Below are 15,060 nucleotides of genomic sequence, written 5' to 3'. Positions count from 1 at the left end.
TTTTTTTTTTCCTAGAGGGAATTTCACTCATGTTGCCCAGGCTGGAGTATAATGGTGGGATCTTGGCTCACTGCAACCTCCGCCTCCCAGGTTCAGGCGATTCTCCTGCCTCAGCCTCCCCAATAGGTGGGATTACCGGTGTGTTCCACCACGCCCAGCTAATTTTTGCATTTTTAGTAGAGACAGGGTTTCACCATGTTGGTCAGCCTGGTCTCGTACTCCTAACCTCAGGTGATCCACCCTCCACAGCCTCTCAAAGTGCTGGCATTACAGGCGTGAGGCACCATGCCCAGCCATAACTTTCCATCTTAAGAACTATCACTGGCTAGGCACTGTGGCTCACGCCTGAAATCCCAGCATTTTGGGAGGCCGAGGCAGGCGGATCAACAGAGGTCAGGAGTTTGAGACCAGCCTGGCCAACATGGTGAAACTCCATCTCTACTAAAAATACAAAAATTAGCCGGGCGTGGTGTTGCACGCCTGTAATCCCATCTACTTGGGAGACTGAGGCAGGAGAATCACTTGAACCCAGGAGGCAGAGGTTGCAGTGAGCCGAGATCCTGCCATTGCACTCCAGCTTGGGTGATAAGAGCGAATCTCCGTCTAAAAAAAAAAAGCACCAAATTTAAGAAAGAAAAAAGCACCAGTTCTTTATCTATATCTCCTTTTGCCTCTGGTTCAGGCATTGACAAATGGAACATTGTACTGCTTCTCAACATCTACTCTGCCCAAGGTGGAAAGCATTCCTTGTACCAGAGCCCAGTGGTAAAAAGGGTTAATATTTCTGGTGTGTTAGACTTCCAGCCTTTAAGACATATGCCTTAGAAACTGGTGCCACCTGTCTGTCATTTTGGTTTTAACTTTACAACTAGCTTTTCCAATACACTGTTGATATTTCTTTTTTATATAAGGCAGATGTGGTTTCACAGGGCATCTAGAGGTGGCTTAAATTCTGTAAGTAAATACTGTGGTGTAGTTGTTTTCCTAATTTGGCAACTGAAAAGGCAACTATGATAGAAGAGACATGGGATTTGAAGTAAAAAAAACCTGAGTTTTAACACTTGGCTCAACCACCTTTTTCAGCTGTGTGATCTGAGGCAAGAAAATCTCTCTGAGATATAGCATCCTCGTGTATAAACTGAGCATAATACCGGTCGTGCATATTTCTTTTTTTTTTTTTTTTTTTTTTTTTTGAGACACAGTCTTGCTCTGTTGCCCAGGCTGGAGTGCAGTGGCGTGATCTGGGCTTACTGCAAGCTCTGCCTCCCGGGTTCACGCCATCCTCCTGCCTCAGCCTCCTGAGTAGCTGGGACTACAGGCACCCGCCACCACGTCCGGCTAATTTTTTTATGTATTTTTAGTAGAGATGGGGTTTCGCCATGTTAGCCAGGATGGTCTCGATCTCCTGACCTCGTGATCTACCTGCTTCGGCCTCCCAAAGTGCTGGGATTACAGGTGTGAGCTACCGCGCCCAGCCTAGTCGTGCATATTTCACGTTGTCATTCTAACAACCGCATTAGAGAAACTTTTTCATTTTTAAAAAACAAATAGCTGGACATGGTGGCCCAAGCCTGTAATCCCAGCACTTTGAGAAGCCAAGGTGGGAGGATCGCTTAAGCTGGTGAGGCTGCAACAAGCTGTGATCACGCCACTGCACTCCAGCCTGGGCAACAGAGTGAGATCCTGCTTCAAAAAAAAAATTCAATGTCTAATTTTTCTTGTGACTGTTTTTTTAGTTGAAGTAATTAACAGAAATTAGAATCTTTCATCTGAAAGTCACAATGAATTTTATTTGTTAGGAAATAACAAATAAAGTTAGGAATTCCAAATAAAGTTAGGAATTTTGTTTTCCCAGATATGTGCATAGCTTGTTTGCTTCCTCACCTTCTTCAAGTCTTTACTGTAGTGTCACCTTCTCAGTGAGATCTTCCCTGCCCATTCAGTTTAAAATTTAAACCTTCCCCCAACACTCATTTCCCATTCTCTGCTTATTTTTTCTCCACAGCACTTATCATTTAACATATATCATTATTTTGTTTCTATATCTCTCTCATCACCCCTTCGCCACCTCTCCCATAATGTAACCTCCATGAATTTTGTTCATTGTTTTACCCCTAGCATATAGGACAATACTTGAGACATAATAGGCATTCAATATTTGCTGAAGGAATATAAAGAACACTCATGAGTTTTCTCTTTGAATCTAATAGTGTGAGAATATGGAAAATCCACAATATGGCATTTCAGCAAAACAGTGATGGGACTTTGCAACCCAAATGTTTCTTCTAACAATACCCATAGCAGACCAGCATGTCCACATCTAAATTGCTCAGCTCTGAGAATAATGGAAACTTTTAAAGTCACTGTTTATTTTACTTAGAATTGTAAACTACAGGAAGAAGCAGAGTGGTGTCCAGGGGGTCATCTTGTAAGAGAATGCGCTCCCAAATCTCGGGCTCTGGGCAGTCTGCCTGTCAAGTAAGATTGGGGGTCATTAAGATAATCCTCTCTTCTCACTTTCAGAGGATTCCCTCTATAACACAAGTACCCCAGGAGGGGAATCACAGCTTAATCCTTCTTCATTTAACACTTGAGCTGGATTTAGGATATGAGGTGAGGAGTGGGCAAGAAGATTCATTTTACTAATTTTGTAACGCCTGGGGCAGAATTTGACCAGCTTTTTCCCCACACCAAAGTCTCCTTCACCCTAAATATCACTCCACAAACAAATGCTATAGACTGCAATTGATTGAGAATAGGAAACTGTTTTTAATCAGCTACAATTCTATCGACCTCTTCTACTCTGCAATTGTAATTACCAAGAGATCACAGACGTAGAGGAGATTCTGTTTTCATTTCCAACAGACCAAACCGGTGCCACAGAGAGTGAACCAGATTATCTGCTTTCCAATTTGTGCCCTAAAGTGTGGACTTACTTATAGAGTGCCCACCTATGAGGTCACCATGTAGTATAAATAAATATATACTGTATATGTAGTTTACACCCAAATGTTTGTACTCAAGTTGAGTGTCTTCTATGGCAAGTGCTATGAGCAGTGATTCCCCAACTCCTTTCAGGGGATTAGTTAGGTACCTGAGTGCATGCAAAAAATACAGATTCCTTAGCCCATCTTAGTTCTAACAAAACAAAATCTCTGGGAGGATACAACCTGATCATTTATTTTTTAAATAAGCATCCAGTGATTATCATGAATGGCCAGTGAGGAATCACTGCGAGGGATACCCAAAAAATACCTGACTCTAGGGACTTTATATAGTTTATTTGGAAAGTTAGACCTGAGATATGAAATAACTGAACATGATTTTCACTAGAGTGGTCAACAATTTGGTACATTACATAATGCTACTGATGTGTAGACAGGAAGGGAGAAATTAGTGGTGGGGAAGACTGAGTTGAGGAAATAAGACTCTGGTGGGCCTCAATGTTCAGATAGGATTTGAATAAAGGAGAGAGAAGCATGTGGAGGGAAATCAGTAGGGAAATGAACAAAGGTTCGGAGGCAGGAACATAGGGGCATGTTCTCAGGACACTGAGTTTTGCCAAATTAGAATATATACTTTGATGAAGAGTTAGAAATAGTGATTGATAAGTAGGGTTGGGACAGAATATACAAGGTCTTGGAAGTCAGGCAAAAAAGCTTAACGTGACTGAGATGGGAACATAGGAAAATCAAATCACCAACCTAGTAAAATACATTCTGAGTGGTAGAAAGGGCATGGGTTTTGGTACACACTTAAGAGTTAAGTGGGCCGGCCAGGCGCAGTGGCTCACACCTATAATCCCAGCACTTTGGGAGGCCGAGTTGGGTGGATCACTCGAGGTCAGGAGTTCAAGACCAGCCTGGTCAACATGGCAAAACCCCATCTCTACTAAAAGTATAAAAATTAGCCAGGTGTGGTGGTGCATGCCTGTAATCCCAGCTACTCAAGAGGCTGAGGCAGGAGAATCGCTTGAACCCGGGAGGTGGAGGTTGCAGTGAACCGAGATCGTGCCACTGCACACCAGCCTGGGTGACAGAATGAGACTCCATCGCAACAAAAAGAAAGAAAGAAAAAGAAAGAAAGGAAAGAAAGGAAGGAAAGAAAAGAAAGGGAAAGAAAGAAAGAGTTAAGCAGGCCAAGCACGGTGGCTCACACCTGTAATCCCAGCACTTTGAGAGGCTGAGGAGGGTGGATCACCTGAGGTCAGGAGTTCGAGACCAGTCTGGCCAACATACAGTGAAACCCCATCTCTACTAAAAATACAAAAATTAGCTGGACGTAGTAGCACATACCTGTAGTCCCAGCTACTTGGGAAGCTGAGGCAGGAGAATCACTTGAACCCGGGAGGCGAAGGTTGCAGTGGGCTGAGATTGTGACACTGCACTCCAGCGTGGGTGACAGAGTGACAGAGTAAGACCCCATCTCTTAAAAAAAAAAAAAAAAAAGGTCTACCCCCCTTTTCCTCTTAATTGAGGTACTCTCCAGTAAGGCAGTAAGGGAAAACTTATCAGAGGGACCTGTCATAGGATAACTGTTGTCTGTCTTCTGGACCAAGTCTCAAATACAAACCTCTTCAATCTCTGATACAAATCTCCTTTGCCCCTTCCGACTGAAATCAGTGGAAAAGTTTCCAGGGAAGTGAAAAAGCTGCTTCACAACTTAGAGCAATACTTCAAATGTTAGAAACTCATCTGGGTCTGCCCGAAACCCTAAGGTAGTTTTCTAAATCTTAAACATATATTGGTCTGGAAATTCCCCATAGCTCACAAAGCACTTACCTACACTGAATATGAAGGCATTGCTTCCAATTCTCCTGGTAAAATAACTCGTGGGGCTGGGCACAGTACCTCACCCCTGTAATCCCAGCACTTTGGGAGACCAAGGCAGGAGGATCACTTGAGGCCAAGTCTTTGAGACCAGCTTGGGCAATAGAGCAAGACCCTGTACCTCACGCCCCCCGATCACCCCTGATCCCCCCAAAAAAGGCTGGGCACAGTGGCTTACACCTGTAATCTCAGCACTTTGGGAGGCCAAGGCAAGAGACTCACTTGAGTCTACGAGTTCAAGACCAGCCTAGGCAACAGGGAGACCCCATCTCTACAAATAATTTAATTTTTTATTTATTACTATTTTTGAGACAGAGTTTCACCCTTGTTGCCCAGGCTGGAGTGCAATGACGCAATCTCAGCTCACCGCAACTTCCGCCTCCCGGGTTCAAGCAATTCTCCTGCCTTAGCCTCCCAAGTAGCTGGGATTATAGGCATGCGCCACCATGCCTGGCTAATTTTGTATTTTTAGTAGACACGAGGTTTCTCCATGTTGGTCAGGCTGATCTTGAACTCCCCATCTCAGGTGATCCGCCTGCCTCGGCCTCCCAAAGTGCTGGGATTACAGGCATGAGTCACCGCATGCAGCCTACAAATAATTTTTAAATTAGCCCGGCATTGTGGTGCGCACCTGTGGTCCCAGCTACTCAAGGGGCTGAAGTGGGAGGACTGTCTGAGCCTGGGAGATTGAGGCTGCAGTGAGTTGTGACTGAGCCACCGCACTCCAGCCTAGGAAACATAGACCCCGTCTCTAACCAAAAAAAAAAAAAAAAGAAAGAAAAAGAAGAAGAAAAAGAAATCGTGAACTATGATCCTACAGAAAAACATTTTGAAGATACACGGGCACGGGGGTAATGATATGTACCTAAGTAGTTAGGCTTTTTCCTTTTCTCTTCTATTTCTTTGCTCACTAAACAAGAAGTTTCAGAAGTCAATGCTCAAGCCAGAAAGCCAAGCTTCTGGGTGATTGAGGATTTTCTGGTTTCAGATTAAACAGAAAACTAAATTAGCAAATTAATTGTTGGATGTTTTTTCCTGGGCCCTTCATCAGCTGCTGCAGGACCAGTAACCAATGAAAGATGACTTCTGGCTGCCCTGGAGAGGGGGCAGGGTTCAGAATCAGGTTCTGCTAGCTACCAAGTGTCAGACATGTTAATTTCAAATTACTTTTGTACAGCTTGGTGTCAAAATGATTAAAGCATGAAGAGATAAACAGAACCAAAGGAGAAAGAAGGGAAATCATTTACCTTGCATTTGAAGCAAGGACACTTGCCATTCCATTTCAGCTGACTTTCTCCCACAAGTTATGGAAATTCTAAGCTTTAGTTAGGCCCTTTAGTGATCACCTAAGATAGGAGGACGGCATTTCCTTTGTATAATGTCACTATCTCCATATGGCAGAGTCTATATCACAAACACTAACATGGTCACATTTTCTTCCCCTTTCCTCCCAATAAAACTTTATTCTGATAACCTTGGGCTCTACACGTCAGGAACTGTACTAAGTATGCTTTACATTTAAAGTATCAAGTCGGGCGCAGTGGCTCACACCTGTAATCCCAGCACTTTGGGAGGCCAAGGCGGGCAGACTACAAGGTCAGGAGTTCGAGACCAGCTATGGCCAATATGACAAAACCCCGTCTCTACTAAAAAAAAAAAACAAAAATTAGCCGGGAGTGGTGGCAGACGCCTGTAGTCCTAGCTACTTGGGAGGCTGAGGCAGGAGAATCACTTGAACCCAGGAGGCGGAGGTTGTAGTGAGCCGAGATCAGGCTACTACACTCCAGCCTGGGAGACAGAGCGAGACTCTGTCTCAAAAAAATAAAAATAAAGTATCAAATAATCCTTGCAACGTGCTTTGTGTTATTATTCCATTTACAGATGACAAAACTGAGGCTTGGAGTGGTAAAAACCAATTGCTCTAGTCACTTAGCAGAGGCAGAGGTGGGATTCTAGTCTCAGGTTTGTCTGACTACAGAGCCATAGTGCCTCCTCCCAATTTTCCCTTTTGGATTGGAGGAACCAAGAATTTGGTTCTGATTGTTAAGACAACTTCATTGTTTCTTTTAACAGTCATGGGTGTCTTCTTTTTGTCTAAAGATGCTGCTGAGGTCAGCCTTATTTTCCATAAAAATAACAGTTTTTACAGAACCAGTTTCCCAGGGTGAACAGGTAACCACTCACTGGTTGGCTTGTCTTTGTCTCCCAGTACCCAGCTTTTCCAGTTGGTTTCATGGGCTTCATGACACTTTTTTTGCTCAAAATGAGTCATCTCATCTGATTTTTGTATGTGAAGTATGAGGCTGACCTCAGTTGCTACTGCTTTTCAACCATCCACGCAAAGCTGCACTGCTTGAGTTCTCTCAGTCTGCCAGATTTGATTATTTTCCTCACCCTTCCTATAGCCACTCACTTCACATTATCTGATTATTTAATGTTATATTTTTTCTTTTTGAGAGAGACAGAGAGTCTCACTCTGTTGTCCAGGCTGGAGTATGGTGGCACAACCTTGGCTTACTGCAACCTCTGCCTCCTCAGTTCAAGCGATTCTTGGTCACTTCACATTATCTTTTTTCATTATCTTTTTTTTTTTTTTTTGAGACAAAGTCTTACTCCGTCGCCCAAGCTGGAGTGCTGTGATGCGATCTTGGCTCACTGCAACCTTCGCCTCCTGGGTTCAAGCAATTCTCCTGCCTCAGCCTACCGAGTGGCTGGGACTACAGGCACACGTCACCATGCCCGGCTAATTTTTGTATTTTTAGTAGAGGCAGGGTTTAACCATGTTGGCCAGGCTGGTCTCGAACTCCTGACCTCGTGATCTACCCACCTTGGCCTCCCAAAGTGCTGGGATTACAGGCATGACCCACTGTGCCCCGCCCATATTATTTTAACATGTTGTTGGCCTCTGGAATTGAAGTGTGGTGTTATTATTCAATTTTTTTTTTTGAGACAGAGTCTTTCTTGATCTCCGCTCACTGCAATATCCACTTCCCAGGTTCAAGTGATTCCTGTGCCTCAGCCTCCCGAGTAGCTGGGACTACAGGTGCCCACCACCACACCCAGCTAATTTTTTTGTATTTTTAGTAGAGATGGGGTTTTGTCATGTTGGCCAGGCTTGTCTCGAACTCCTGGGCTCAAGTGATCTGCCCACCTCGGCCTCCCAAAGTGCTGAGATTACAGGCATGAGCTGCTGCACCTGGCCACAATTTTTTTTTTTTTTTTTTTTTGAGACGGAGTCTTGCTCTGTCACCCAGGCTGGAGTGCAGTGGCGTGATCTTCGCTCACCGCAACCTCCGCCTCCCGGCCTCACGCCATTCTCCTGCCTCAGCCTCCCAAGCATCTGGGACTACAGGCGCCCGCCACCACCCCCGGCTCGTGTTTTTGTATTTTTAGTACAGATAGGGTTTCACTGTGTTAGCCAGGATGGTCTCGATCTCCTGACCTCGTGATCCGCCCGCCTCAGCCTCCCAAAGTGCTGGGATTACAGGCTTGAGCCACCGCGCCCGGCCCACAATTCAATTTTTAAGATTCTGGTGGTGTAGAAGTCACAATATTGCTCCCTGGACACTACTAAGTTTTAGGTACACAAGAATATCCCAAGGATGCTGAAGTGATACCAAAGCCACCATTCAGAATAATATTGATAATATCTGATAATATTGATAAAATTGATAATAAATTGATAATATTGAAACAGTATTTTCAATTGCCCACTGATAAATTTAGGATAATTGCCCACTGATAAATTTAGAAATATTGAACCTTAGAACTTCAAGAATGTTATCAGCTGACTTTTGGAGAGTGCTAGGTGCTTTTCAACAACCTAATGAGGTAGGTTATATTATTTTCCCCCTTTTTACAGTGTACAAGTGAAGCACAGAATAAGGATGAAAGGGCACCTTAAACATTATATGACAGTGACAATTCACATTTTGAATGCCTCCATTGAGTGATGTGCAGCTTATTACATTCTAAGGCAGCCTATTTAATATTTACATGACTTCTTCCATATTCTGAGCTAAAATATATGTTTCTGAAGTTCCTATCTCTTAGTTCTGGAGCCTTGGGGCCTTCCAAGACAAGTCTAATTTCTTTGTACGTAATAGTCTATTAGGTGTTTCAAGATGGTCTTTGATCAGTCATGAATTTTCAAGTCTTCTTCATAAGCCGGGGTTTGTGAAGAAGTTCCCTCACCATCTTGGTTGGTTGTTCTATTTACATCCTTTTAAAAGAGAACATATTGCTTAGGTGTGGTCCAATACAGAATAAATTGAGCCTCTTTCCATGTTCCAGATGCTATATTTCTATTAATCCAGGCTAAAATTTGAATTAATTTTTTTTCTTTTGGTCTCATCTTCTAATACCATCACTTATTTGAAGAAAACCACCAACCTGACTCGCCACCACCTCCCCTTGCCATGTACTTGATTTTCATGTTTATGCTCCTCTTTCTAGTTCTGTCATAACACACCCACACCGTTCTCTTCCGCATGACCTTGATCCTCGTTCTTTGCAGTGTGGTACTGATCTCTCCATGTGCAAATATGTTACACTTATTTTCTCTCAGCTTCCTTCCATCGCCTTCTCTCATCCCACTTCACCTCCTGGTTTCTACCTTTCCAACATCAGATAATCCAAGTCAGAAAAACTGTCTTGCTTTTTTATGATGTAAGGTAGGCGTGTTCTGAAACATTTTGTCTTTTTTGAGACAGTCTCACTCAGTCACCCAGGCTGGAGTGCAGTGGCACCATCTCAGCTCAATGAAACCTCTACCTCCCAGACTCAAGCAATTCTCATGCCTCGGCCTCCCGAGTAGCTGGGACTACAGGCGCCCGCCACCTTGCCTGGCTAGTTTTTTGTATTTTTTTTAGTAGAGACGGGGTTTCACCCTGTTAGCCAGGATGGTCTCGATCTCCTGACCTCGTGATCCACCCGTCTCGGCCTCCCAAAGTGCTGGGATTACAGGCTTGAGCCACCGCGCCCGGCCAATTGATACAATTTTTAATTTAATTTAATTTTTTTTTTTTTTTGAGTCAGAGTCTCACTGTCGCCCAGGCTGGAGTGCAGTGGCATGATCTCGGCTCACTGCAACCTCCACCTCCCAGGTTCAGGCGATTATCCTGCCTCAGCCTCCCGAGTAGCTGGGACTACAGGCACACGCCACCATGCCCAGCTAACTTTTGGATTTTTAGTAGAGATGGAGTTTCACCATGTTGACTAGGCTGGTCTCGAACTCCTGACATCTGGTGATCCACCCGCCTCAGCCTCCCAAAGTGCTGGGATTACAGGCGTGAGCCACCACACTCTGCCTAATTTTATTTTTTTGAGATACGGTCTCCCTTTGTCACCCAGGCTGGAATGCAGTGGTCCCAACTTGGCTCACTGCAGCTTCGACCTCTCCAGCTCAAGCAATTCTACTGCCTCAACCTCCTGAGTAAGCTGGGACCACAGGCACGCACCACCACACCTGGGTAACTTTTTTATTTATTTTATTATTATTTTTTGAGACGGCATCTCGCTGTTGCCTAGGCTGGAGTGCAGTGGTGCGATCTCCGCTCACCGCAAGCTCCACATCTCGGGTTCATGCCATTCTCCTGCCTCAGCCTCCCGAGTAACTGGGACTACAGGCGCCCACCACCACGCCCAGCTAATTTTTGTATTTTTGGTGGAGATGGGGTTTCACCATGTTAGCCAGGATGGTCTCGATCTCCTGATCTCGTGATCCACCCGCCTCGGCCTCCCAAAGTGCTGGGATTACATGCCTGAGCCACCGCACCCGGCAACTTTTTATTTTTAGTTGAGACAAGGTCTCACTGTGTTGCCCGGACTAGTCTCGAACTCCTGGGCTCAAGCGATTTGAGGAGTTAATTCTTATAAAGGGCTTAGAACAATGTCTGGCTCACAGCTATTATTATCGTTCCTGCATGTAAGGTAATTTAAAGGTAGAACAGAAAAATTATTTCTTTCAGGCACTTGGGTTTTCTGCCTGCATCTTTACAATCCTGGATTCTTGAAGCGTTGGTATTGAGGTTTTGGCTTTATAAGGAAGTAGACATTTAGAAAAAGGCTTCAAAAGTCATTTGTGAATGAATGCCTCTCAATCTGGGGCTGGTTAAGAGCAGGGTAGAACTGTTACTTAAGAGGGAGAGTAAATGCGAGAAGAATCATAATCTATCAGGAAATGAGATCCAGCATGATCTCTTCCTTTTCTTCCTATTGAAAAAAAAAAATTCAGACAAAAATGTGTAGCTGTGGCTCCTACCTGATCTAACAGAAGAGTTAAGTGGTCTACGTGGCCAATATTTTGTGCTTTTTAAATCTTCAGATTAAAATAAAAAACATGAAAACAAGACCTCCTTCCACTCCCTGCCACCCCCTCAATAAAACCCACTTTTTAAGTCTTGGTCATATCGTACAGAAGTCTACAAAATGTCACGGGTTCCACAGAAACATGTTTGGTTATGTTGTATGGCCTACAATATAAACGCTACACTAACACTGAAGAAATTAGTTGAGGTTGTGTCAAATCGTGTTAAAACACATTAAATAAATGCAAAGAGCCCATAACAAAGAAAGTGATTAAGCTGGTTTAACCGCATTCAGCCCACTATGCTAAATCCCCTTAGGGGGCTCAAGTTAAACAACAAATTTGGTTTCTTGGCCTAAATCTTTTTCTTCAAAGTAGCAATTTTCCTGTGATTCTGATAAGTTTGTTTTCATTTTCATTTTTCAGTCCCAAGGGACGGTGGGGTGAAATATCCTATCTGATTTGAGTTGCATTTGAGGAAGAGATGGACTACAGAATAGAGGACGACGGGTTATTGGGTTCCTTGGACGATCTGAGCCACGGGAAGTGTGTGATTGTTCAGCCTCAGAAAAAGGCCAGCTAGTGACACCCGGGATGAAAATTTTATCCGGCAGTGGATCAAATAAGGCTGCAAGGGAGATAATAAGGTGTAATTATAGCAGTGCTGTTAGTGCCTGTTTATGGGGTCTGGCAGCAATTTGGTTGATCACCCCTCATTTTGAGAAATTTGTAATTTGGCAGTAAGAATTCTTGCCTTAAAACTTGGCACAAACCCTCACAGTTTAATATTGCAAAATCTGGGAAATGTTGAAATGTGGCTGCTATTCTAATTGAACTTTTTCAGGCTCTTTCGAATTCGTGTTTTTCCTGTTGGATTCAGAAACAAACGCCTCTCTTTTGAAAAGTTCATGAGGTTTTTAAAAATCACAAACTCAAGTACGCTTACAAGCGAATGTACTGCTGTAAAAAACTCTCCCGACTTAAATCTTGGTGTACAGACGAGGGAAAAGCTGTCACTCGAAAAATCCGAGTTCCTTCTGTTGGTAGCCCTTTAAAAATTCTCCACAATCAGTACTTTAATTTCATTTGGCTCAGAGCAGAGCAGCATGGTGTTGCTCTTCGTTTTACCAACCGATCGCTTCCCCCAAGATGACTCCCCGTTGTTTTAAAGTAGAAGGGAGGTCACTAAGCGAGTGAAATGTGGCCCACGCAGGCTAAGACGAGTTGGCCCAACGGGCTTCTCTAAAGTAACTGGAAGTTTTCTGACAGGAAACCGGTCAGTTCTTGTGTCTCTCAGTTCTGGTTCCCACGGCCCCGGCGGCTGCTGCGCCCCCGACGCCCCTCTCGGAGCCCGGCAGGGGCGCAGAGCACTGTGGGCGGCAGGGGGCAGCAGCGGGAACCCGTTGTTCTACAGGCGGGGGATGGGGCGGGAAGCCGCCCCCCCCTCCGTTTCCGCGCCCCACTCCCTCCCCTCCCCCGCTCGCGCCCGCCCGCCCTCCCTCCCTCCCTCCCTCCCTCCACCCCCTTCCCCGCTCGCGCCCTCCCTTCCATCCGCGCAGAGAAGGGCGGGGGCGCGGAGCCCTCCCCCGGGACAGGGGGCGTGTGCGTCCCCTCCGTACCCCTCCCCCCGGCCCGGCTCTCCTGGCTCCCCGAGGCGGGAGTTTCCAGGAAGAGCTCAGAGCGCGGCCGCACCACCGAGCGCACGGAGACATCAAGTAGTCCCTCAGAGCGACCTTGTTAGAAGGGAATTCTAGTTGCGAGGGGCTGTCGGAGTTGGAATCCCGAGAAGATAAGGGGTGGCAGCCCAGCCAGAAGGATCTCAGGTAGTGAGGTCTGAGCGCCCACTTTCCTTCCTGGAGAAGGATGTGTGGGGGAGGCGGAACGAGTTCCGGCGGAGGGCTCGGGCGCGCCCGGTGGAGTGAAGCGCCGCGCGGTCGAAGGGCTCACGGAGTTGAAGTGGGCGGGAAAACCCGGAGCGGACTCACTCCGACACGCCCAGGACCTCCTGCCCTAGTCTTCGTGGGGGAGGGGAACGAAAAGAGCAAAAGAGAACAACGTGTTCCCGTCCCCGGCTTCCTAAATCCCTGCCGAGGAGACAGGAGCCCGCCCGCCACCTCGAGGGACGCGCTGCAGGCCTCTCGGATCCCGGCGGGGCGAGGAGGGCCGCGCTGCTGCAGTTCTAGCGTCCGCACCGTCGGCGCTGAGCGCGCGGTCAGAAGCACGGGTCTGCGGGCTAGAGGTGCTGGGCGCGCGCATGCGTGCGGTGGGCGCGCGCTTCCCGCCCCTTTCCTGAGCGCCTTCGCCTCCCCCTTCCCCCCCACGTTCCTCAGCTGCCACCTCAGAGCCTTCCCCGCATCCAGCTCTCTCTTTTCGGGAGAGGCGGCCCGTCTTGCCCATCCACTGACTAACCCCTTCACCCCGGTTTTTTCGCCCCGCCTTTCCTGAGCTTCGGTACAAACTCCGCAGCTAGAGCTCAGCTTTCACATTCCCGCCTCCGCCCTCAGTCTCCCCTCCCAACCCTGAAGCACTTCCTGCAAACTGCCTTGTTCTCGCTTCTCTCCGCCCCGCCGCCTCCTTGCCCTTACTGGATGGCTGCTCTCACGTTGGCGGGGCTTTGGGTTATGATCCTGTATTCCTGCCTTCCTCAGCAGCCGGCTGCCCCATTTTACAGATGGGGAAATGAAGGTCCACGGCTCTAACGGGCTGACCCCTAAAGGCTCCTCGAGTTCCCGAAATCCAGCGCCGTAACTGCCGCTGGAAGGATAAACCCTCGACTTTCTCTAATTTAAGAAACCAGTGCCTAAACCTTTCCTCTTGGGACCCTCAAGCTTTCTGACCAAACACCACCAGCTCCGTTAGCAAAACCCATAGAAATAATTTACGTCCCCTATCAACTGTGTACCGATGACTTACGTTAGAAGAAGGGCCAGTGAGAGGTTTTAGCTGGCGTATGGGGTTTTAGACGTGACACAGGTTATTTGTTAAACGTAAAGTCATTTTTAAACACGATGTGTAATGCTTATTCTTAGATTTTGTAATTACCCTATTCTCTGTCCCACCTCAACACTGTTCCTTCGGGTTTGAAAACATTTTCATGAAATGTCCCCCTCAAGAAAACCAAACTACCATTTTGATTTTAAAAGATACCTTTTCCTGGCCGCGTGCGGCGGCTCACGCCTGTAATCCCAGCACTTTGGGAGGCCGAGGCGGGCGGATCACGAGGTTAGAAGATCGAGACCATCCTGGCTAATACGGTGAAACCCCGTCTCTACTGAAAATACAGGAAAAAAATTAGCCAGGCGTGGTGGCGAGCGCCTGTAGTCCCAGCTACTCAGGAGGCTGAGGCAGGAGAATGGCGTGAACCCAGGAGGCGAAGCTTGCAGTGAGCAAAGATCGCGCCGCTGCACTCCAGCCTGGGTGACAGAGCAAGACTCCATCTCAAAAATAAATAAATAAATAAAATAAAAGATGCCTTTTCTTTTTTGTTAATATGGTTGGTTTTATTTATAAAAAAATTTTTTTAAAGTAATCAGTCTAGTAGAGATAAAACTCTCCACCACAGGCTCATATCGGTAAAAATTCTTTGGTTTTTTTCTAGAGTATTTCATTATTATTATTTTATTTTTTTGAGATAGAGTCTCCTTCTGTCACCCAGGCTGGAGTGCAGTGGCGTGATCTCAGCTCACTGCAACCTCCACCTCCCGTGTTCAAGCGATTCTCCTGCCTCAGCCCCCCAAGTAGCTGGGATTACAGGTGTACATCACCACCCCCGGCTAATTTTTGTATTTTTAGTAGAAATGGGGTTTCGTCATTTTGGTCAGGCTAGTCTCAAACTCCTCAGGTGATCAGCCCACCTTGCCCTCCCAAAGTGCTGGGATTACAGGCGTAAGCTACCGTGCCCAGCCTTAGTATTTCATTATTTTA

The 15,060-nt window shown here is 46.2% G+C and overlaps 1 long non-coding RNA gene across 3 annotated transcripts; it reads right to left on the bottom strand.

Moving 5' to 3' along the window:
- Positions 1-1,969: 1,969 nt before the first annotated feature.
- Positions 1,970-14,401, bottom strand: LOC139363675 (uncharacterized). Of its 3 annotated transcripts, none has more exons than XR_011624385.1 (3): positions 14,284-14,401; positions 4,296-4,427; positions 1,970-2,471 (listed from the first exon to the last, which is right to left on the bottom strand). It is a non-coding gene; the product is annotated as an uncharacterized lncRNA (long non-coding RNA). The 3 variants fall into 3 exon arrangements; XR_011624384.1 differs by lacking the exon at positions 14,284-14,401 and adding an exon at positions 12,870-13,355; XR_011624386.1 differs by lacking the exon at positions 14,284-14,401 and adding an exon at positions 12,083-12,544.
- Between the last annotated feature and the right edge of the window lie 659 nt (positions 14,402-15,060).

This window comes from Macaca nemestrina, chromosome 1 (assembly GCF_043159975.1).
Source record: "Macaca nemestrina isolate mMacNem1 chromosome 1, mMacNem.hap1, whole genome shotgun sequence".
NCBI lineage: Eukaryota > Metazoa > Chordata > Mammalia > Primates > Cercopithecidae > Macaca > Macaca nemestrina.
This window is presented reverse-complemented; position numbering and strand designations above follow the sequence as displayed.